Source organism: Anabrus simplex, chromosome 1 (genome assembly GCF_040414725.1).
Source record: "Anabrus simplex isolate iqAnaSimp1 chromosome 1, ASM4041472v1, whole genome shotgun sequence".
Lineage (NCBI taxonomy): Eukaryota > Metazoa > Arthropoda > Insecta > Orthoptera > Tettigoniidae > Anabrus > Anabrus simplex.
The window spans coordinates 1,638,422,200-1,638,445,427 of NC_090265.1; the positions used below are offsets into that span (position 1 = coordinate 1,638,422,200).

Genomic DNA, 23,228 nt, shown 5'->3' on the forward strand with positions numbered 1-23,228 from the left:
CATCATCATCATCATCATCTTCATCAATGTCCCACTCCAGTCGCCCGGGTGTGGTTAACAAGCTCCTCCACTCCTTTCTATACTTCCACTTTTCCTGCTCCATTACTTCTGCCACATCCAATCCAGCTTCTCTACTGTCCTTCCAAATCTGATCCATCCACCTTCTTCTTGGTCTTCCAACTGGTCTGTTTCCCTTAACATCTCTTTCCAATTCCCTTTCTGCTACCCATTCCTTCCCGTTCTTTTTACATGTCCGAACCATCTCAGTCTTGCTTTCTGTATGTTCGGTACTAACGGTTCCATATTTAGCTCTTTTCTGATTTTAATATTTTGAATTCTCTCTCTTCTTGTCTTTTTAACCAATGTTCTTCAAAATTTCATTTCTACTGCTTGGATCTTACTATCTTGCAGTGGCATGTACTGAGGGCTACCAAGGCTATCATTGAAGCCCAAACCTCAACTGATGATGGAAGTCTAAAGCACATTATAATGTAAACATCTGAAACATTGTTCCATTTAAAAAACTTGAAATCAGTGAGAAAAAACATTGCACATATTTCTGAGAGCAAGGCATCGGAGACTGATATTGCAGCCCAGACTCTCGCCCCTCACCCCTAGACTGCCACACGCGGCTTGCTGCTGTATATCGGATAGGAGCGGGGACCGGTGGAGGATAGATGTGCTAAGCTTCAGTCCGTCAGATCGCCACTGCTACCAGCCATGCGTTACTCATCGTATATACTTTCTCACCTCATACTTCAGACTTAATGACATAGATAAGGGAATGTGGGGTATTTCACTCCCATCTACTTCTAATCCTTGTAGGAAGAGAGTGCGGGGCTGCTGTTATAGGAGCAATATAGTTTTATTTTTATTGGTAGATCTGCTAAAATGAAATGCCATCTTTCAGGTTTAGTGTTTTCTTTTGTTGGTTGGAATCGAACCCGTGATCATGGGTGGGACACCAGCACGGATCTCCTGAGGAAGTTAATTAACCAGTGAACGATGGGTACGACCGCTATAAAATTCATTTTTATTTATTATTATTATTATTATTATTATTATTATTATTATTGTCCGCCTCTGTAATGTAGTGGTTAGTGTGATTAGCTGCCACCCCCCGAGGTCCAGGTTCGATTCCCGGTTCTTCCAAAAAATTTGAAAAGTGGTACGAGGACTGGAACGGGGTCCACTCAGCCTCGGGAAGTCAACTGAGTAGAGGTGGGTTCGATTCCCACCTCAGCCATCCTAGAAGTGGTTTTCAGTGGTTTCCCACTTCTCCTCCAGGCAAATGCCGGGATAGTACCCAACTTAAGGCCATGGCCACTTCCTTCCCTTTTCCTTGCCTGCCCCATCCAATCCTCCCATCCCTCCACAAGGCCCCTGTTCAGCATAGCAGGCGAGGCCACCTGGGCGAGGTATTGGTCATTCTCCCCAGTTGTATCCCTGACCCAAAGTCTGAAGCTCCAGGACACTGCCCTTGAGGCGGTAGACGTGGGATCCCTCGCTGAGTCCGAGGGACAAACCGACCCTGGAGGGTAAACATAATAATAATAATAATAATAATAATAATAATAATAATAATAATAATAATAATAATAATAATAATAATAATAATAATTGTTACGGAGTTCTCCGTGGTAGTTAGAGGTGAAAGAAGGTGCTGGGATGAACAGGTCTCAACTTACGAAATTAAAGTTAATTTAAAATTCAACATGGTTATATTTTTTTTTTCAAGATCAAGAACTAACAAGAACAACAGGAACTTGGTTATATAGCAACAAAATCAGAATGTACAATTACAGTTTATTAATGTATATTGGGCTTCGAGTTCCAAAACACAATCCCTGAGCAATGAGCCCAACTTTATTTATACACAAGGTTTAACAAAGGGGCAGAAAACCCCAATCATGCCCAGGAGCACTCGCTCCCTATTACTCAGTAAAGCCTGTTTGAGGCACACAGAAACCGATTTAAGAAAGAGCAACCCGCTCTCAAAGTTCAAGCCTATCAAAGGCCACACCAAACTCCACCTTCAAGCTGACCTCCAAGCACATGAAAACAGGGGTAAAAATACCCAACCTACTGAGGCCTACTCAATAAAGAAACAGGACAATAACATGGCCTCCAAAATACCAAGTTGAGAGGAGGCGAAACTGCACTCCTAATACATTTCTTTAAAACCTATTTGGCACTAGGCCGCTTAAGCAAGGGCTAATCCCATACTACGGAGGTGACACGATAGAAAAATGTTATGACATTACGAGTAGAAGAGAAACTGTTATAAAAACGTAGTCACCTCAAAACAAAATGAATGGGAGCTCGAGAGGGTTAGGCACTCTCTATCCCAATTTGAAGTTAAAGAGGAAGAATTTATACCAAGTGTCTTTTACATTTAAATATAGGTTACATGATAAAAAGTATCGAACCTGCCCCGAGAGTTAAACTGCTGAGCTAGCAAGAAAAGAAGTTATTAAACGGCCATTACCTTATTGATGAACCGCTGCCCGAAGAAAGAGGCGCTTCCCGCCCCCTGCTACATAATTTACACAATGATAGTTGTTACTGAAGTGGCGATGAGACCAGAAAATCAGCAGTTTATATACCCTCGTGGAAGATTAGAGACGTTTCATGAATGATTACAACCCGCCCACAAAATTTTATTGGTTACCGAACACAGTTACAGAGTACTGGCTAATTTCGAAACAGGCGGAAAGAAAGGATTATATTGCCAACTCTCAAACCACAGAACAAAATTTAGCAAAAACAAAACTTATGAATGTTAAATTTCTTCCGGACAGTTCATTCCTTTACACCAGAGAGCGTTATCAGTTTTGGTAGAGACATCTGTTAGAGAATGTTCAAAGTTCTTGCTATGGAGCAGACAAACACGAATCGAAATTGACATAGTTCAGAACACTTCAAAATTTACAGTAGAGACATCTTCTGAGAAATCTTAGCATTAATGTGGAAGTTAAAGTTCAAGCTTCCTCCAATAGAGGAGTTTCAACTGGCGCAATGTTTGAATTAGCGGCGCGGAGGTGTACCGCCCGGTACAGACCTCCCCCCCCAAAAGTCTCTCCAAGGGATAACACAGAAGAACACCAAATTTTGTTTTAAAACAAGGTCCAAACTAAGATGTTGATTTAGAAATTAATTGCAGAGGGATTCAAAAAAATGTTCTTAAATTGGTTTGATCCAGTTTCAAAATTCTTTGTAGTAATTTTTGATGTAATGTCTTTATGCTTGTAGTAGTGGAATTCAGAAGGAAAACTTTTAATTCTTGAAAGGAACAAAAAAATTTCTAAGTCCACCAAATATTGTAGTTGAATCCAAAAATGTAGTAATTGTTGATATGAAATGTCCATGTAGCTGATTCAATGTTGATTAAGTTTGACGGCCAGACCAGCCGCCGCTGGATGTGTCCAGAGGAGACCGCTCGGACCCCTCAAGTACCCTGAGATATCGCTCGCCCGCACCATGAGAGGGATAGTGGTGATGAAGCACGCCGCACACGCGGCGAATGTTTACCGACCGCGGGCAAGTAGCAGGTGGTGCGCCGCACATCAGCCTTGGCCGGGAGGAGGGCTTCGGCTCGCCGTACACTGGTTGATCTCACTGGAGTGGAGCGGGCCCGTACCCCACCTCATTGGCGGTACGGCGCCGCACGGCTGCGGGAGCACTGAAACATGAATATCTCGGCGGGAGAATTTGTTGGACCATAATGATTTTCGGGTACAGTCTTTGGGGTGAGGCTGAGGGGCCAGCGGCATGGAGGTTTTTCTTTTATTTTAATTAGCCACTGGTGTGGTTTAGCAGGAGACGGGAGCGTGGTAATGGCCGAATGGAGAGGACAGCAGAGTAACCTCAAGGAGGGTTTCACAATATTTATACAAATCAAATGTAAAACTATAAGAGGCAGAAGGCCTTAAAGTGAAACTAAAATATAACCAGATTTCTTCCAAAATGTAACAAGAAATAAAACAAGCTAAGTTAGTGCGGAAATTACACAGGTTTCACCTGGGACAGGTGAACCCTAAATATCCTCTCAGTGGCTGGATTGCTTAGCAACAACGTGACCGGCGTAAGAAAATCGAGAATTATGCACGGCCCATGAAATCTGGGAGCAAGCTTGCCCGCGGGAACAAAGTTCTTGACCATCACCTGGTCACCTACCTTCAAATGGGTGGGTCTCCGTCCACGATCATATCTCATATCTTTCCCTAATCTTTTCATGAGAAACTTTAAGATTGGCTTTAGCCTTCTTCCAAAGATCTTTAATATTATCAGGATCTATTGTCTCAGGTAGAATATCACTAAGAGACCAAAGGTTAGAGAGCGGCGAGTTGGGAACAAATTTGAACATCAAGGAAGCTAGAGTAAACTTATGAGATTCATGAACCGCCGAATTCAAAGCAAAAGCTAACCGATGCAAGGACGTGTCCCACCTAGAATGATCATCGTGATGATAGGCAATAAAGGCCGACCTCAGATTGCGATTGACCCGTTCAGCTAGAGATGGTTGAGGATAATAAGCCGAAGTAGTCACATGAGATATGGACAGATCAAAGCAGAATTTACGAAAGAGATTGGATGTGAAAGCTTTAGCATTATCAGACACAATGTATTGACATGGACCAAAAAAAGCAAAAATGGAATTTAAACAAGAAATGGTGGACTGAGCGGTAGCCAGCTTAGTCGGGAATAACCAAGAAAATCTAGTAAAACCATCTACACATACAAAGATGAACTTGTTAGCGTTCCCCTTTGACTGGGGAAAGGGTCCTACGTAATCGATGTAGAGACGTTCCATAGGGCGCGATGCCTGCTGAGAAGACAATAGACCTACCTTGGTGGACATAGTGGGTTTACTAAGCCAACATGATTTACAAGATTTTACCAATTCACGGATTTCTCCATCCATACCCATCCAGATGAACATTTCCCGAATCTTTTCACGGGTTTTGAAGATGCCTAAATGCCCCCCTAATGGGGTCTGATGATAATACTTGAAAATCATTGGTACCAGAACAGCTGGAACAACCACTTTCATTTTTTGATCATGCCTCGACGGGCAACATAAAACACCATTCCTCAGAACATAAGGGACATGTTCCCCAGAAGAAAGGGTTTCCATGATAGGAGCCAGCGTCGGATCTTCACGTTGATATTTCTCAATATCCCTAAAGAGCATGGGAGCATCTGTTAAGATGGCATTAACCTGAGATAGTATGGACACGGGAGGTGAAGAACTATCATCCAGATCAGAAGTCTCTACATCATTAGAAAACAAACGGCTTAGTCCGTCAGCAACCATGTTTTCAGAACCTCTGATATGCCTTACATCAAATTGGAAGGCCGAAATTCGGATGGCCCACCGGGCTATACGACCAGTACGACGCGGCCTACCTAAGACCCAACTTAAGGCTTGGTTATCGGTCTCCAAGTCAAATTTGACATGTTCCAGATAGAGACGGAACTTTTCTAAGGCTAATAAGACTGCCAAACCTTCGAGCTCATAGATGGAATACTTGGCTTCTTGAGCCGATAGAGTCCTAGATGCATAGGCGATGGGTCGCCTCCCTAGTTCAGTCTCTTGAAGGACTGCAGCTACCGCCGCCGCCGCCGCGTCGGTTTGGATGATGAATTTCTTGGAGAAATCGGGCATGGCCAAAACAGGGGCGTTACACAGAGCTAATTTGAGATCTTCAAAAGCGGCGTGTTGAGAAGGTCCCCACTCAAATTTGACGCCTTTCCTGCGGAGTAAGTTCAAGGGCGCCGCTCTATTGGCGAAATTTGGAATAAATTTCCTGAAGAAATTCACCATACCAATGAACCTAGCAATACCTTTGATGTCCTTGGGAGGCTTGAAATCACGGATGGCCTGTGTTCTAGAGTGATCGACGGCGACACCATCGGGCGACACAATATGCCCTAGGAATGACATGGAGGGCTTAGCGAAGGCAACCTTGGATAACTTCACAGTTAACCCAGCCTTACGGAGGCGATTGAGAACTTCTTTCAGATGATCTAGATGTTCTTCGAAGGTCTCCGAAAATACGACGACATCGTCAAGATAGTGGTACAAGTACTCTAATTTGATGTCTGAGTAGACCCTATCTAGCAGTCTAGTGAGTACAGCTGCTCCCGTGGGGAGCCCAAAAGGCACACGGTTGTATTCATACAAATTCCAATCCGTGGCAAACGCTGTAAGATGTTTAGATTCTTCAGCCAGAGGAATTTGATTATACGCCTGATTCAGATCCAAGATGGTGAAGAACTTAGCTTTACGAAACCATGAAAAAACAAGAATGAAGGTCGGGAAGGGGCACAGATTGTAACACCACCTTCCGATTGAGAGCCCTATAATCAATCACAGGCCTGAAGCCACCTTGGGGTTTCGGGACTAGAAAAATAGGTGAAGAATACGCCGACTTAGAGGGCCGAATAATACCGTCCTTCAGCATCTGATCAATGATTTCTTTCAGCGCCTTCATTTTGGGCGGAGATAGCCTATATGGTGGAAATCGGACAGGAATCGAATCCGTAACCTCAATCTTGTATTCGATAAGGTCGGTAACACCAAGAGTATCAGAGAACACCTCTGGAAACGACTGACACAGCTTACGAATACTATCAGCCTGCTCTTCAGGTAGATGTCCAAGATCTAACAACATCTCATCCTGGGTAGGCGAAACCGATGAACATGACACGGAACTACATTTAAGTAAAGGGATTTTACAATTAGAAGCAAATTTGAATGTGCACGACTTGTTCTGAAGATCGAGCACTAGACCAGTATGGGACATGAAGTTGGCTCCCAATATAATGGGGCAAGACAAGTACTTTGCCACGAACAATTTAACTTTCCAAGTAAATTTAGAAATACGAATTTTGGCATTTAAGGAACCTAAAATTTCTAAAGGAGAAGAATTAGCCGAAACATATTGAACCAAAGTCGAACAAAAATCAGGAAATTTGCAAACTGTTTTCAATTTAGAGTACCATTCAGCCGAAATAATAGAACAAACACTGCCAGAATCTAATAGAGCCGTTACAGGCTCATTATACAATTCAATCTTAAGAAATGGAACAGGTGCGGGGGTATCCGCCGCAATTCTAAGACATTCTTTAGGGCCTTCAAAAGATACATTTGAAGACTGAGTTTCTCCTGAAATTTCGACATGTTTACTTGGGGCTGAGCCTCGGGAAGATAGGTTCGCTGACTCAGCCGAAGCCACTAGTCACTTCTGATTGTTGTTGGAAGTTGCACCAGAAGTTGAGCAGGAGGGGCTGCTGTTAGCATTAGGGCAATTCTTGGCGATATGGGAAAACGCACCGCATTTAAAACAACCTTGAGACGACCCTGCTCCATTCCTTGTCCTACTAGCTTTAATTAAAGGACACTTATCCCGGAGATGGTCGGGCGACCCACAAGCATAACATTTACGGGCAGTGACGGTTCGGCGAGGTGGAGGCCGAAAATTACTAGAGTATGGAGGGGGTTCTTTCGCGACACACAAGGTATCGGCGTATCTAACTCCTTCGGCTGAGACAGCCATGGCCTCTAACTCAACGAAAGTTTGCGGACGCGACGCAAAACACAAGTATGATCTGTACGATGGGGAAATGCCTTCCACAATGGCTTGTACAATTTGATCTTCGGGAAAATGAAGGGCAAATACCCTAGTATAAAACTTAATGTCTTGGATGAAGTCTGCCAAATTTTCATCCAGTCGCTGCACTCTATAATAATACTTCTGAATCAGAAATGACCTAGCTCGAGCTGGAATAAAATTTGCAAGAAGGTGTGCATGAAAGTCTTCAGTCGATGACTGTTCAACTATTGCCCTAACAATTTTGTCCTAGAGGACACCTATGGCATACGGATATATAATTTGAAGAATTTGCGAAGCAGAGAGGGAGAACACTAGAGCATGACCTTGAAACTCAACTAAAAACCTTAAGAAAGAAATTACATCACTGGTAGAGTTAACAGAAAACTTCGAAATACCTCTGAGCAACATTGCTAAAGGATGGGGCAAACTGCTGAAACCCGGAGACGTAGTAGGGAGGGGCCTAAGTGGCGGAGAAGCAGATTCGGAAGGAGCATTATTAAACACAAAGGGTGGAATGGACTTGCGACGATCGTTTCTGATGGGGCAGATGTTTGTTGGGTAGTTGCCTCAGTACTACGTCCTTCCTCTTTAGAGGAATCCTCCCCACTAACAATATTTACTACCATAGGTTGGTCAACTTTAGGGAAGGCAGGTCCAGATAACAACTGACTAACTTTACTAGACATTTGGGACAAGTTTTCGGCAAGGGCACTAGCTTCCTTACCCTGAAGGTCATTTAACTTCAGAGACACCCTATTCTTCACACACCCTATTATAAAAGTGGTACAGCCTAGCCTGTACTCTTTTGAGTTAATTAGGTGATGGATCACTTACTTCAAAAAAAACTAACTACAGATGCTAGCTCAGTAGTATTGTCATTGATCATGGAGAGAGCATCGTCAATCTCTTTCTCCCAAGGTCGGGATGGTAATAGGCAAATCAAGGGAATCTTTTAGCTTATTGGAGTCGACTGCAACCGTGCCTCCAGATTGAACGTTTCTGATAGATAGTTCATAAATTAATTCCTCTTTACGTAAATAGAAAGGATGGAGAACCTCGCGAGGGCCGGACATAATGACAGAAAATTTTTGAGAAAGAAAAATAAACAAAAATTCCAGCAACTGAGAAAATTGTTAGAGTTCGAAAGCAAAGCAATGTTTAGCCGTCAAAAGGGGCTAAATTGAGACCCATTCAACCACGCTCAGCTACCACTTGTTACAGAGTTCTCCGTGGTAGTTAGAGGTGAAAGAAGGTGCTGGGATGAACAGGTCTCAACTTACGAAATTAAAGTTAATTTAAAATTCAACACGGTTATATTTTTTTTTCCAAGATCAAGAACTAACAAGTACAACAGGAACTTGGTTATATAGCAACAAAATCAGAATGTACAATTACAGTTTATTAATGTATATTGGGCTTCGAGTTCCAAAACACAATCCCTGAGCTATGAGCCCAACTTTATTTATACACAAGGTTTAACAAAGGGGCAGAAAACCCCAATCATGCCCAGGAGCACTCGCTCCCTATTACTCAGTAAAGCCTGCTCGAGGCACACAGAAACCGATTTAAGAAAGAGCAACCCGCTCTCAAAGTTCAAGCCTATCAAAGGCCACACCAAACTCCACCTTCAAGCTGACCTCCAAGCACATGAAAACAGGGGTAAAAATACCCAACCTACTAGGCCTACTCAATAAAGAAACAGGACAATAACATGGCCTCCAAAATACCAAGTTGAGAGGAGGCGAAACTGCACTCCTAATACATTTCTTTAAAACCTATTTGGCACTAGGCCGCTTAAGCAAGGGCTAATCCCATACTACGGAGGTGACACGATAGAAAAATGTCATGACATTACGAGTAGAAGAGAAACTGTTATAAAAACGTAGTCAACTCAAAACAAAATGAATGGGAGCTCGAGAGGGTTAGGCACTCTCTATCCCAATTTGAAGTTAAAGAGGCAGAATTTATACCAAGTGTCTTTTACATTTAAATATAGGTTACATGATAAAAAGTATCGAACCTGCCCCGAGAGTTAAACTGCTGAGCTAGCAAGAAAAGAAGTTATTAAAAGGCCATTACCTTATTGATGAACCGCTGCCCGAAGAAAGAGGCGCTTCCCGCCTCCTGCTACATAATTTACACAATGATAGATGTTACTGAAGTGGCGATGAGACCAGAAAATCAGCAGTTTATATACCCTCGTGGAAGATTCGAGACGTTTCATGAATGATTACAACCCGCCCACAAAATTTTATTGGTTACCGAACACAGTTACAGAGTACGTTGGGGAAGAAAGCCCCGATTGGTCGAAAATTAATTTAAGAAATTCGGGATTGGCTAATTTTGAAACAGGCAGAAAGAAAGGATTATATTGCCAACTCTCAAACCACAGAACAAAATTTAGCAAAAACAAAACTTATGAATGTTAAATTTCTTCCGGACAGTTCATTCCTTTACACCAGAGAGCGTTATCAGTTTTGGTAGAGACATCTGTTAGAGAATGTTCAAAGTTCTTGCTATGGAGCAGACAAACACGAATCGAAATTGACATAGTTCAGAACACTTCAAAATTTACAGTAGAGACATCTTCTGAGAAATCTTAGCATTAATGTGGAAGTTAAAGTTCAAGCTTCCTCCAATAGAGGAGTTTCAACTGGCGCAATGTTTGAATTAGCGGCGCGGAGGTGTACTGCCCGGTACAATAATAATAATAATAATAATAATAATAATAATAATAATAATAATAATAATAATAATAATGCATGGCATCTGTATAGGCTTGGTGTTGAACTAATGGGGATAAAATGAATGGCGAATATGTCAAACACCCAGTCCCCTAGCCAGGGGAATTAACAGTATGAGGGGGGTTGATTCTTAAACTCAACCGGGGACATCGGACCAAAAACAAGCATTCTATCTATTTAGCCACAAAGCCGGACTTTCATTTGCTAAACCTTAGGCTACCATCTCCACTGGTCAGGGGTTGAGCATTAGCAGTAGCTTGTGAAGCAGCTTAGGAGGCTTGACAATACAGCAGGCTTCCCCGTTGACTGCTAACTGCAGCTCAAAACGCTGAAGGCTTGACGTTCACTAAAAAGACGTAACCTAAGTCTAGTGGTAGCCCATGTCTTAATCCCAGCATACACCATTGCTATCTTGTCTCTTATTAGTTACCAGCGTTTCTAGTCTGCATGTTACAACTGGTATGAAATACTGTTTATATAATGATAATTTCATTTTCTTGAGTACTTAGTCATCCCATAAAAGCTCTCTGACTTGATAAAATGTTGTACCTCTACTTAGTCTGTTATTAATTTCAGGATTGATTTCCATTAATAATGCTACCCAGATACGTCAACTGTTCTACATTTTCTAACCGTTCTCCATCTATATTCACTTTGCTTCTCTTTTTCCCTTTTCCACAGTGCATGACTACAGTTTTCTTTTTACTAATTACCATTTCAAACTCCTTCAGATTTTCATTCCAAATGTCTTGTCTCATTTGTACTTCCTTTTCTCTCTTTCCCAAATCACTGCATCATCTGCAAATACGAAAGCAATTCACTTCATCACTACTGATACTCTTGTTTAACATGTTTTATGATTTCATCCATCAATATAATAATAATGGCAACAGTGCACTTCCTTGCTCGAGACCTTTTTTTGTATAAAATGTTTCAGAGTCATCACTCCCCACTTGTACACTGCTTTTACTCCCATGATACAACATTTTTATCTTGCTAATTCATGATTTTGGTACATTCCTTTTCAGTAGGCATTCCCATACATGTTTTCTCTTAACTGTATCTGTACCAGGAGGTACACTTCAACCCTGTGCATTTAAATGAAGCGCCTTGAAGAACGCTATCTAACACATAAAACTTGAAACAACTAGTGCAAGAAGTTGGGACGTTGGTCAACAGATGTCACTACTGAAGTGATAGAGTAGTGTGTTTCCTAAACTGACTGGATATCTTTTATTTTTTGGTGTATCACAGTTGGCAATACTTTTTACTCTTGGGATTATTTATTTTTCAACCACATGCTTCTTGTAACTTTTCAATAAAATGAGAGGGTGTGTCCGGTTTTAGTCCAGAGCCTTCTCGAATCTTCCTCTCGGGTATAAAAGATGTCGCCTTTTCGAGTTAATTTGTTTTATTGATTGTCGTGTTAATGAGTGTGTGTTAAGAGAGGAGGTGGAGGCCTCATCCATCGGCAGGCAGAACATCAGCTAAGGTAATGGCCACCATTTTCCTATCTCGGTAGTTATCTCCGCAAGTTGACTCGAGGGGAAGGTTCCAATCTTTAACTATGTAACAGTCAATTTCCTAAAATGTAAACTTTCTTCTTTCTCGGGTAAAAGTTCTAGTAAGTCAAAAGTATTTAAACTGAAAACTGGGGCTAGAGAGTGCGTTACCCTCTCAAATTCCCCCTCAATCTTGAGGTGACTATGATTTTGTAACTATGATCACTAATGTAAATTGTAACTTAACTTGTCCATCTAGTCACCTCAGTAGTGTGGGATAGCGTTTGCATCATCAGGCTAAAGGCCAAGTAGGGATTTAATCTTTGATTTCAAGGAACGCAAGTGTACACCTCCCTATATTTTTGAGTTTGGGGCCAGTAACTGAACCTGTTGCTTTCCATAAAAGGCCCGGTAGAATGAATATTTCTATACTCCTGTAAAAACTTTTCTGTTAAGTGATTGAACTGTTGAGTGTTAAAAGACTGATATCTGTTTGAACTATTAAATGTAGGTTGTGCCTAGAGAGGCCTGAAAGTGTCATTATTGAGCAACGACACTAATCTCTTAACTGAAAGGTTGCCTTGAGTAGGCTGTAAGCGCAGTCTCCTTGATTGAATTATAGAGCAGAGAGGCTCTTTTCTTGTAATGTAATAGATATTTGTGTAAATACTGAGTGGTGCCTTTGGAAGGCCATAACTTGTAACCGTTGGAGCAAAGTGCTCTTAAAAATTGTGTTTTGAATATCCTGTAAAAGACATTGGGAGATTCGTCTCCTTGACTATCTGTCTGAACACTGCATTAGTGACGTACAGACTTCTGTAAATAGGGAGTTCAAATTGTAACGAACCCTTTTCTGGGGTTTTCTATTTTGTACCAAACCATCTCCGTACCTGAAATCTTGTTGTTTTGTTGAAATTTAATGTCTGAAAAGAAATATAACCTTCATTTTTGAAGTTTTAAATTAATCTTTCACCTCTCAGTTCCACGGAAACTCCGTAACAGTATGATAAGCTTTTCCAAATCCAAAAATACGAAGATGATTTCCTTGTTCCTTTCCAGATGTTTTTCCATTATCATTTGCACTGTAAATATCAAGTCTATTGTTGATCTATTCAGTCTAAAGCCATATTGTTCTTCCTCTAACTGTGTTTCTATTATATCCCTCAGTCTTTTGTCTAGGACATTCCCCATTATTTTTAGCCCATGAGATAAAGATAATAGAGTTATACCTCTATAATTTTCACATTTCTTTAAATTTCCTTTTTTGAACTGTGGTACAATGCTTCCTTGCTGCCAATCTTCAGGTATCCTTTCATCCTTAGCAACAAAAATACAAATTCATGAATATCTCTTACCACAGACAGTATGGTAAAAATGTATAAGACATAAACAATCAGAAATTTAATTATATATAACTCTGGTTGTGTAGTATTTATTGATAGGACCACTAATAACAAGTATTTAAGAATTAAATTTTAGGCCTTCCCCTAAACTACCATTTTACTCAACATGAATAAAATTACTTATAGCCTAGATTGTAGTGGCTCATTCCCTGACTTTACAGACCGATTTTCATAAAATTCTCTTCAGCCGATTTCTCGTGATGCAGACAGACAGACAGACAGACAGACAGACAGACAGACAGACAGACAGACAGACAGACAGACAGACAGACAGACAGACAGACAGACAGACAGACAGACAGACAGACAGACATGACTGAAATGACTGAAAATGAAAAAGTGCATTTCTTTGTTACTGTGGACTTGCCCGATACAGAAATACCATTCTTCTTAAATTCTGAGCAATGTAGAGACAAAACTCTTATTTTATATATAGATAGAAGATTTAATACAATATGTAAAAGGAGAAGAGAATCTAATTGTGATGGGAGACTGGATTGCAGTGGTAGGCCAAGGAAGAGACGGTAATAAAGTAGGAGAATTCAGATTGGGACAAAGGAATGAAAGAGGAAGTCGGCTGATTGAATTTTGCACCGATCATAATTTAGTCCTTGCTAATACTTTGTTCAAATGCCACAAACAATGGCTGTATAAGTGGATGAGACCTGGAGACACTGGAATGTATCAAATAGACTTCATTATGATTAGGCAGAATCAAAAACCAGGTGATGGATTGCAAAACTTTCCCATGAGCAGACGTGGGTTCTGACTACAACTTACTGGTCATGAAATGCTATCTGAGGAATGCAAGAAATGAAGAGGGCAGAAAAGAATACAGGCGATTAAAGAATGAAGGGATAGAAAGTGCAGGAAAGCTAAGGAAGAATGGCTGAAGGAGAACTGCAAGGATGTTGAAGGTTGTATTGTCCTAAGAAAGGTAGATGCTGCATACAGGAAAATCAAGGAAATCTTTGAAGAAAGGAAATGTATGTGTATGAATATTAAGAGCTCAGATGGAAAACCACTTCTATGGAAAGAAGACAAAGCAGAAAAGATGGCAGGAACATATCCAATATTTGTATCACGGTAAAGACATAGATGATCTGGTTCTGGAACAAGAAGAGACTGCTGATGCTGATGAAATGGGAGACTCAATTTTGAGGTCAGAATTTGACAGAGTTGAGAGACCTAAATAGGAACAAGGCTCCTGGAATTTGTGACACTCCCTCTGAATTACTGACTGCCTCAGGAGAAACCAGCATGGCGAGGTTATTCCATTCAGTGTGTAAGATGTATGAGATAGGAAAAGTGCCATCTGATTTTCGGCAGAATGTTTTTGTACCTATTCCCAAGAAAGCCGGTGCTGACATGTGTGAAAACTATCATACCATAAGTTTTGTATATCATGCCTGCAAAATTTTAACATGTATTATTTAAAGAAGAATGGAAGGATAAGCTGAAACTGAGTTGGAGAAGATCCATTTGTCTTCAGAAGAAATGTAGGAACACGTGGAGCAATCCCGAGTTCACGTCTTATCTTACAGGAAAGAATTAAGGAGAGGCTCACATACGTGGCATTCGTAAATCTTACAGGTTATAAACTTCATGGTTCTGATGCGTATTGAATTGTAAGTACAATATAATTATTAAATTAATATAGTAATGGTCCACCTTTCAATACTATAATATGTAATATTCTAAATTACATTAATTAGGTATTGTAATCCATTGGACACCGCTGTAAATAACCACTAGCTGACGGGGAACTGTTAGATGTTGTTTCATCCTCAATCAAAGTAATAAATGAGATGCTCTCATGGTGCTTGTTAATCTTGCTGAAATGTTGTTGGACATTGTCAGGACAGCACATGAAGATGTGGTTAACACAGATACATTGTGTCTGGTATAAAATTAATTAATGTAATTTAGAATATTACATACTATAGTATTTAAAGGTGGACCATTACTACATTAATTTAATAATTATATTGTATTCATAAATCTAGAAAAGGCATTCGATAATGTTGATTGGATGAAGCTATTTCAGATTCTGAAGGTGATTGTGATCAGATACCGAGAAAGGAGAATTATCTCTAATCTGTATAAAAATCAGTCTGCAGTTATAAGAATCGAGGGCTTTGAAAAAGAAGTAGCAATCCAGAAAGAAGGCAGGCAAGGCTGCAGTTTGTCCCCCCCTACTTCTCAATATTTATACAGAACAGGCAATAAAGGGAATCAGAGAGAAATTTGGAAAGAGAATCACAATGCAAGGAGAGGAAATCAAAACCTTGCGATTTGCCAGATTATATTGTTATTTTATATAAGGCTGCAGAAGTCTTGGGTAAGGAGTACAAGAGGAAAAATAAATAAGTCCAAAACAAACGTAATGGACTGCAGTCAAACAAAGACAGGAGATGCAAGTAAGATTAGATTAGGAAATGAAGTCTTATGGGAAGCAGATTAATTTTGTTACCTGGGTAGTAAAATAAGTAATGATGGCAAAAGGACATAAAAATGCAGACTAGCACAAGGAAGGAAGAGCTTTCTTAAGACTTTAATCTGGAGCGTGGCATTGAACGGTAGTGAAACATGCGACAATAACTAGTTAAAAGAAAAAGAGAATAGAAGTTTTTGAAATGTGGTGTTGCAGAAGAATACTGAAGATGAGATGGATAGATCGAATCACAAATGAAGAGATACTGAATCAAATTGGTGAGAGAAGATTGATTTGTCTAAATTTGATGAAAAGAAGAGGTAGAATGATAGGACACTCTTAAGACACCTAGGACTTGTTCAGTTGATTTTTGAGGGAAGTGTAGGTGGTAAGAATAGTAGGGGTAGACCAAGGTGTGAATATGACAAGCAGATTAGTGTGGATATAGGATGCAGTACTGTAATTATGTAGAAATGAAAAGGTTAACATAGGATAGGCTGGCATGAAGGGCTGCATCAAGCCAGTCTATGGACTGATGACTCAAACAATGACACTTATTTATTGCACACTGCAGGACTTAGCGTCCCAATTACAGTGGACATTCATCATCCTCCTCCTCCTCCTCATCATCATCATTTTCCATCTCCAGTTTCTCGAGTGTGGTGTACAAGCGCTCTCCACTTCTTCCTGTCAAAGTATAGTTTCTGTTTCTCAATGTCCTCCCACTTGGCATTCCTCTTGTTTACCTCTGATTTCACTGTGTCTATCCATCTATTCCTTGGTCTCCCAAGCCAAGTGGCCTCTCACCTTTTACTTCCGTCAAAATAATTCCTTGCTGTTCTTGTTCCGTCCATCCTCATAACATGTCCAAACCATTGTAGCCTACGTCTTCCTAAAAACCTGGCAACAGGTATTTTGATGCCAGCCTCCCCCTGTTTGCTTCATTTCTAATCTTGTCCTTCCTGGTCTTATGGTTCATTGTTCTGATTAATTTCAATTCTGTTGACTGGATTTTACTATTTGCCTTGTTATGTAGGGTACATGTTTCAAGTCCATATGTGAATTGGAATGAAGTAAGCAAAAGTGACCATGTTTTTGTACTTTCTGGGGTATTTTAACATCCCAAAGTAGATTTCTCACTTGAAAATAAAGTTGAGAAACTTTCTGAGTCCTATTAAGTATTTCTTGATTTACTGTGTTATCTTTTGAATTGATACTTCCGAGGTATTTAAAGTTAGAAACAGACTGCAATAGAGTTCCCTTCAGGAAAATGTCAATCTGTGCCTTTCCTGTTGATAGTCATTTCAACAGATTTTGTTTCACTGATATTTAGCCCATATTCTTTAAACTTACCATTCTAAAGATTTAGTTTCTCCTGTACTTCTGCTTCATTTTCTCCCCAGATCAGAACATTATATGCAAATATTAGAATGTTAGGCTCTTTGCAATGTTGATGGACTTTATGATCCGATCCATAACAATGATGAATAGGAGCGGTGACAAGGCACTTCCCTGTTGACTCCTCTTTTGGCTGCAAACCTATCTGATCTTCCATCCCCTACTTGGACACAGCTTAAGCACTTTGGATAGAGCATTTTTACTTTACTGATCAGGAAGTCAAGCACACCTATACCTTCTAGGCATTCCCAAATTATCTTTCAAGGCATACTGTCGTGGGCCTTCTTGATGTCCATAAAAACTATCACTAAGTTCTTACCATATTCCCAGCGCTTCTCTGTTAGCATTCTGATGGAAAATAGCAGGTCTGTAGTGCTTCTGTTTTTCCCGAACCCATGTTGCTCCTCCTCCAATAATGGTTCAACTATATTCCTGATTCTTCTTTCACTTATCTTCTCTAGAAGTTTAAGAGAATGAGAAAGTAGAGTGATACCCCTATAATTTCTGCATTTCTTCCTGCCTCCCTTTTTATACAGAGGGAGAAGGATAGCTTTCATCCAGTCCTCTGGTATCCTGTTCTCTTTCCACATGGCAGAGTATACTCTATACAACCATTGTATGCCTTGTGCTCCAGCTGCCTTTATCATGTCAGCAGTGGACATTACGTTATATAAACTACGATTAACATGGCGATACTTATATCTGAACTATATACTAATTTTATCTAATCTGATCACCTATAATATTAATATAAAACATCAAAGTATTTTTCCAAAAATCTAAAGAACCTTATAATAATATGGTGAAAAAACACAAGGACAAAAGAAATGAAGCAATTTATACACAAGCATAATATTATAGAACTTCACCTTACAATACATAGTTCTTAAATATCCTCTTTTTTAAAAAAAAATTTGCTTTTATGTCACACTGACACAGGTAGGTCTTAGAGCGACGATGGGATAGGAAAGGCTTAAGAGTGGGAAGGAAGAATCTGTGGCCTTAATTAAGGTACAGCCCTGACATAAAAATGGGAAGCCATGGAAAACAATCTTCAGGGGTGCCAACAGTGGGGTTCAAACCCACTACCTTCCGGTGCGCCCCTAACCTACTTGCTCGGTCCCCTATTTTTATGATTTCATACAATTGCACAATGAAGTTGATCACGAACTCTGAGATATCATGGTTTCACAGTGCAAGGAGAGGTTTCTAGCCTGGCTACTGATGGGAGTAACAGGCTTATTGACATAGTTTTCAACCAGCTAGCAAGCAAAGACTGATTTTAGATCCCACAATATGCTTCGAGTAACACGTTAGACAGTCTGAAGAGGTGGACACCGAAAAGAAGTCCATTTACCAGACAACTGTAAACTATTATAAAAACAAATATCACCTGGGCAAAATCTCCGTCCATGTACTCGTGATTGGTACTCAAGGCACAATCCCTAAATTTCTTGTACATCATACGCAAATATGCTCTTTGCAATGTACTCTGCAAACATTCATATAGCATTTAATGAGCTGTACATAATGCAATATTTCAATTTATTTCTGAGCCTTGTGATCTTTGCTATTTCTATATGGCACATTCTAAAAAATTCATCAATGACTTGGAAGACATAATATTTTGTAAATGATATACTTTGTCCTTGTGGTACCCTCCCCATGGGGAAAAATTGTATTAATAAAATAATAAAATCCAGAAAATCCTGTTCAGGATATCACAATGTAGATGCTCAAGTTATTCAAATTCCCATTTTAAAATAGTGACCTGGATTTCACTGCAACACCAAGAGCTGTGAAGAAAACAAAAAGATGGACTTATAATGAAGTATAACTGTACATATCTTCCCTAGTGTACTGCCACTACATTGCCCGACCTCAAACTGGTCATTTGTGTATAATAGATATCTGAGTGTTGGGCAGTGGTAAATAAACAGATTCCTTAAAGGTGCCAATGGCTTCAGGCTGAGAAGTTCCTTTAGATTGGTGCTGGTCTCCCATGAGGAAATACCTCTGCAGTGTCTCGTTTTCCAGTTTACGGGTGACTGCAAAGAAAGAAAGAAAGAAAAAAAAAAAAAAAAAAAAAAAGAGTGTCTGTTCTCCAGGTTTGGGACAACTTCATTGAAACCAGACATCATCATCATCATTTCCCTTTATTCATCTGTAGCCGGGTAGGGGCAAATATGGTTCCTCTCCACTCTCTTCGGTCTTTCCACCACTCCTCCAACACTGTGTCCCAGTCTAGGTTTCTTTCTTTAGTACTGCATTAGATAGTGTCCTTCCATCTCAATCGTGGTTGCCCGCGGCCTCTCCTTCTTTGCATTTGCATTTCCATCATCTTTTTTGGCAATCACTCATTTGCTTTATGTGCCCAAACCATCTTAGTCGGCTCTTCTCTATTCTATCATTAATTTTTTCCACTCCAATTTCTTCCCAGATTTTCTCATTCCTTATTTTGTCTCTTCTACTCCTCAAGAACTTCATTTCGGCTGCCTGTATTCGACTCTCATCCTTCTTTGTCGTTGTCCAAGTTTCTGCTCCGTAAGTTCTTATGGGTACATAATACATCTTGTACATAGTTTCCTTTGCTTCCATTGGCACATCTTTGTCCCATAACATGTTTCTTACACTATGACAGAAACAGTTTCCAGGTTGAATCCTCTTACAGGTCCCACAAGAAGAGCTTGCCAAAACTCAAATGTGCACAGAGATCAATATCTGTTGGCGAAGTTTAAGCTCGTTGCAGGGCTCCTGTGCGTCACCCGAATGCTGATTACCGGGCTCACTGTTACTTCAACCGCTCACTGGGAGGCACAGTGTACAGCTTTTTATCAAGCGTGTATTGAAGAGAAGCAAGAAGCGAGTGCATGTATTATTAATATTTTATTTATATTTCGTAGCTAAAAGTGAATTTGTTGTAGTATCATATTCAGTGTACGTAGCGATGCCCCCATTTTGTTCTAAATTAGGGAGTGCTAAAACTTTACACAGTCAAACTAGGGAAGTTATTTATAATGTGTATATTCATGAAAAACGAAACACACCCCATTGGAAACTTATGTGCTATTCAAAAGAAAGTGGCCGAAGCAACGGGTGTGTTGGAAATGTTTGTGCGGAATGTAATGAGACACAAAGAAGATCGAAAGGGGTGAAGTGAATTAATTTTCAACGCCTGGAAAGAGAAGACCGAAGTCTGTCAAGAAGTGTGAATTAGACAATTTTGAGAAATGCGCGGTCAGGTGTGCGATTCACAATTTTCACAATATTGAAGGCAAGAGACCAACGCTTCAAAAGATCCGTAAGAAACTGGTTGAGGATATACAGTTTAAAGGTTGCATAAGAACACTAAGCAAGATAGTTCAAGGCCTAGGTTTTCGATGGAGGAAGACAGAAGACATGCGTAGAATACTTATGGAGAAGCCTGATATAAGGCTCCTACGTGTGCAGTACATACAAAGCATAAAGCGGTACCAATAAGAGGATAGGCCTTTTGTTTACACTGATGAGACATATTTTCATAGTTCGCACACCAAGTCAAGTGCTTGGAGTGACAGTACTCTTCATGGACTGAAGCCACCTATCTCGAAAGGGCTGGTTCAGATGCAGGTTTCGTTCCAAATGCTCTGTTGGTTTTTAAATCCAACCAAACAACAGGGGATTATCATGATGAGATGAACTATAGAAACTATGAGAAATATCTGACAGAAATTAATTCCTAATTTGCCACCCAACTCTGTAGTCGTCATTGATAATGCCTCGTACCATAATGTCCAATGTGAGCGTGCACCCACATCAACCTGAAAAACAGTTATGCAGGATTGGTTGACTGATAAGGGTATTCCGTTTTCTACAGAGATGATAAAATCCCAACTGTATGCTTTGATTAAATCCCATAAATCACGCTATAAGACATATCAAATCGAAAGACTACTTGCTACATAAGGGCATACGATTTTGCGTCTACCGCCATACCATCCAGACTTTAACCCAATCAAAATGATTTGGGCTCAAGTTAAAGATTATGTAGCACAAAAGAATGTTACTTTCAGATTTGATAATGCAAGAATATTGCTGAGGGAAGGAATTGCATCAATTGGGGCAGAAGAATGGTCAAGTCAATGTAGGTACGTAATCGACACTGAGAATAAGTACATTGTGAGCGATCACATAATGGATGAAGTATCAGACAGCATAATCATTAATCTGGGGGACGACAGTGACAGTGACGGACAGAGTGTTAGTGATAGCGCGGATGACAGTGAAGGCAATATGAGCAGCTTTCAACCGCTTTCAGAAGATGCGGACTAGAACAAGCCATTGGGTAAGTTAACTCCTATTTTACGATTACATGATTCTTAATCTCTTTGTTGTTATTATTATTATTATTATTATTATTATTATTATTATTATTATTATTATTATTTCATTCAATGTTTCTGATTCTGCATGTCCAACAATATCATTATGCTACAGGTTAATGTGTACTGGCTCTGATTATAACTACAATAAGGCATTACAAACACGCGCTGAGATTTCACTTGAACGCTGGTCACAGTTCAGCTGGCCAGACCGCCAGCGCAGACGGTTCGTTAAGAACTGCTGGCAGTAAGGCGATTTAACGAAGTGAGGGGGGGCGTGCAGTGCTACTACCGAGCCCAGTCGAACACTGCTGAAGTTCTAGGCAGCTTTCTTTGGCAAGCTCTTCTTGCGAGACCTATACTAATCTCAGCATCCAGTCTAACATTCTCCATTAATTCACTCCCCAGGTATTTGAACGTCTCCACTACTTCCAGGGGCTTGTCTGCAAGTCTAATCTGACCTTTCCCTTCTTTCTCCCCTCTAGTCATAACAAGAGTTTTACTCTTTTCTGCACTTATTTTCAATCCACATTCTTTGATCTTCCCATTCACCACATCCAACTGTTCTTGAACCTTCATGGCATCTTCTCCCCAAATTACATTATCATTTGCAAATAAGATGATGCTCATTTCTCTCATGATGTCATCCATTACTATTGTAAAGAGGATTGGTGATAGAACACTTCCCTGTCTCAGCCCACTAGTGATTTTGAACCAACTTGTCCTGCCAACTTGTGTTTGCACATAACTACAACATTCCTTGTACATTGCCATGATCATTTTTATTAATCTCTGTCCAATTCCTTTTTGCACCAGATTGTCCCAAACTTTAGTCCTGGAGACACTGTCATATGTCTTTTCAATGTCAATGAATGTCATCACCGTATCAATCCCATACTCCCATTGCTTTGGGTTGAACATTTCTTTTGAGAAAACAGAAATGATGCCATCTTTTCAAGTTGGCACTTCACATATGTTAAATAATACTCAGAAAATAAAGGTTGTAGACGAATTTAAATATCTTGGTGAGATTATAACTTGGAATGCTAATGAAAAACATCCATAGATAGTAGAACTCAAAAAATGAGACGAGCATAACAAATTTCTTGGCCGAGTTACAAGAAACAGTCTTTCGATTAATGCTAAATTTCGACATTATTACTCCGTTAAGTCAGAAGCAACATATGCAAGTGAAACATTATTTAAACTGAATACCCAATCTACAACAGGCAAACTGCAGAAAGTTGATAGAAGAATTCTTCAATTATTAATTTAAAAACACCATATTGATAGCCAGTGGGAACTTTTGCCAAATTCAGTACTTTACTAGGAAAGTGAATCAATCATTGACACGATGTGAAAATGGAGGATTGCATTCTTTGGACACATATACCGCTTACCAAATACTCGACTCCTGAAACAACTTTTTGATTTCTTTTGGAATAGTAAACCAAAAACACATGGTTTAAAGAAATACAAATGGATTTAGATTAATTGAAAATTACTAAAGATCAGATTGAAAATAGAGAAGAGAAACAGATTCTAAATAAGTACACAAGACTATCACTAAAAATATCGCAGCGTAAGCACTATGTTATATCTGCAGAAGAACGGGCCACAAGATCATCCAGAATGAAGAAGTTTTGGGAAAGGAAAAACTTGTCAAGTGTCAAAAACTGAACTTATTCTTTGAAGACTTTGTTGTATAAGGTTTGATTTAGTGCGCTAATGTGGGTGTAAACATTGTAAATAAAAGAAAACTTTTTG

The 23,228-nt window shown here is 39.9% G+C and overlaps 1 protein-coding gene across 1 annotated transcript in view; it reads right to left on the reverse strand.

Moving 5' to 3' along the window:
* LOC136863280 (cation-independent mannose-6-phosphate receptor) overlaps positions 1-23,228 on the reverse strand; it is a 645,945-nt gene that overhangs the window by 464,534 nt on the left and 158,183 nt on the right. The gene's annotated exons all lie outside the window — the stretch shown is intronic.